A 2,733-nucleotide genomic window follows, 5' to 3' on the forward strand; every position below is an offset into this window, starting at 1 on the left:
TGTCCTATGTATTGCTGGTTTTCTAAATCTTTGGTCCCAATGAGTTTGGGCACCATTTTGTTTGTTTTGTTGTTCCAGAAACAACTGGAGATGCATTGGATGCTCGGCTCACCTATAAGGAAGATGTTGAGACCATGTGATTATTGGAGCCAAGTTAGGATGATCAAAGAACAACTATCTACTACATTAATCCAATGTTGTCTCGGTAACAAGTATCCACTTCATGCATTCTTTTCTTGCAAAGGACCCAACCTGTCTTTTCTTTTCCAGGTTGCATCATGGCATGAATCTCTTGATTTGTTCTCGTAGTACTTGTTTGCTTTCTCAAAGCATCTGAACAATGATGTCTTACTACTAGTTGGGATGTCTTTGATGTTCGTATGTTGGAAGTTCATATTGTACAATAAGAAAATATTAGGCCATGTGCTATGCTTCCAAGCAAAAGATCTCATTGATATATTTATGACTTTCTTTTGGATATCTAGTTTGTTCCTTCTTGTAACCATTTCGTGTGTACATCCTTGTTTGTGGATATATATCATCGTGATTGTCTTCTACTTAGAATCTTTTACACATGAGAGAAGTTACATCTCTAATTAATATCCTCTTTCCTTTCACGATCATCATTGCATTTCCTTTTTCAGCTTTTGGTGGCTTCGTGGAAGGTTTTATTTTGAGTGCTATCTTATTTTCCTACATCTTGATGCACTCTTTGGCCGTGAAGATTTTTTTTCCTCATGCTTGTCTTGATGAGGGTTTTGCCATTTCAATTAGTATCTCTCCTCTTGACAAGGTTCTTACTTTCTATCTTCACAATGGGTTGTCACAAGCGTTGGTTCTTATTTTGTTTATTAGTAAGCTTGTGAACCCATTTTCTAGTATGTGTGTGTGGGAATGATATGTCTTGCACTTTGTATCTCATTTCATCAAGACTATGTGATGAGTAATGCTCATCCTTATCTTAGTCTTCTCAAGTGCTTTGCCATGACTCACACACATTACTTTGGTTGAGCTTATTCTTAAGTTGCTTCCTTTACATGTTGCTCAACCATTTGTTTTGTGCAATTGATATGCTTATTGTCTCATCTATATTCTTGCACTCGTTGTGTGTTTTTATTAATTTTGGGGGAGCAACGATCCTATTTTGTGCACCTGTATCAAATACAAAAATCTCGTATTAGTGCACAAATCATGGGGAGCTTCTCTAGTTTTTGATAAAACACTCTGTTGCCTGTATCATAATATCTTCTATTCATGTGGTCCGAAGGACCATATGATTGTTTGTTCCATCTGGAATCTTTTGATTGCTTGCCTCTGTCTTTGTGTGTCTTTGTGGCATACGATCCTTTTATTTGCAATCTTTGGGTCCTCAATATAGTTTGTTTTCCTCCAACTACTTATCATTGTATTTGTGTATTTTTCTGCACTCATTTGCTGAGAAGTACACACTTTTTGGAGGACCACCTACTATATTGGCTTTCTAAACTTTTCGTCCATTTAGGCAATCGATGCCAATGGAGGAGAAGTTTAGAGAGTTTACTTTGGATATGTTTAGAGGGTTTTGCTTCTATTGCGTAAGCATTTACATCTTGCACACATGCATTATTACCTTGTATGAGTGCGCTTGGTTATGCTTATTTCCTTATATAAACTCTCTTGAAGTGGTTGTCTTCAATTACCAAAATGGGGGAGATTGTTAGAGCATATATCTCCATATGTGGTTTTGGTAATTGATGACAATTCCTATGGACTAATGGTTGCCTTAAGTTATATTTATAGGATTTGTCCATAGGCACTTCTTGAAGTCCATCTGTTGGGTTCAAGGAGTTTATATGATGACCAAGATGGTATTCAAGGTATTATCCAAAGAATGGTCATAGAGACACTAGGTTGATCAAGATCTCAGACAAAGAGTAAATCAAGATGATCAACACACAAAGCGTATAAGATGTACCGAGAGGGATCAAGTGATCCCATGGTATGGTAAGCATTGTCCATTACGTGTTTGTGTACTAACCCATGGTCTTTGTGAGACTCCTATGTGGGGGTTAGGTGTGCTTCCATGGGTTTGCGTCAAAAGAAAGATCTCATACAACTCATGAAGGATAACGTCAAGTGGCGATCATCATCAAGATTGTGGTGTGCAAATTCAAGTGCATCAGCACGAATATATCGTTGAAACTATTGTTAATGATCATGTGTTGATAAGGACAAGCTCATGTGCTAACAAGGACAAGATCAAGATAAGCATTCCTGAGCACTACATGCTTGATTCTTGTGGATGTTCACATGGTGGACAAATGAAGATGAATACATAAGCTAGGCTTTCCACATTGTGTATGGGAGAGCTGCTTGAAGACTTCATCATGTCTTGTTTTCAACTTGAGCCAAGAAGGAACAACAACATCAAGCTCAAGTGAAAGGGCTAACTCAAAGGTATCAGTTCCTTTGACGTTAGTGGTGCGGAGTGATGATCAGCGAATAAAAGTATACACTCAAGTATGGATCATCGGTACCCCTTTTAAAATTCTTGAGTCTTTAGGGATCCCGCACTATTAAGAGGGGCTCACAAGTTTTGTGATGAACTTGCTCAAACTAGATATCCACTGTTCTGCTCTTACCACATCTCCACTGCTCTGCTGTTATCAGAAAACAGGACCAGTGCCTCGGGCATCCGGCCTCCTCCGGACGTCCGAGGCCCGGACATCTGGCCTCCTCCGGACGTCCGAGTCC

This window comes from Hordeum vulgare, chromosome 3H (assembly GCF_904849725.1).
Source record: "Hordeum vulgare subsp. vulgare chromosome 3H, MorexV3_pseudomolecules_assembly, whole genome shotgun sequence".
In the NCBI taxonomy this organism is placed as follows: domain Eukaryota; kingdom Viridiplantae; phylum Streptophyta; class Magnoliopsida; order Poales; family Poaceae; genus Hordeum; species Hordeum vulgare.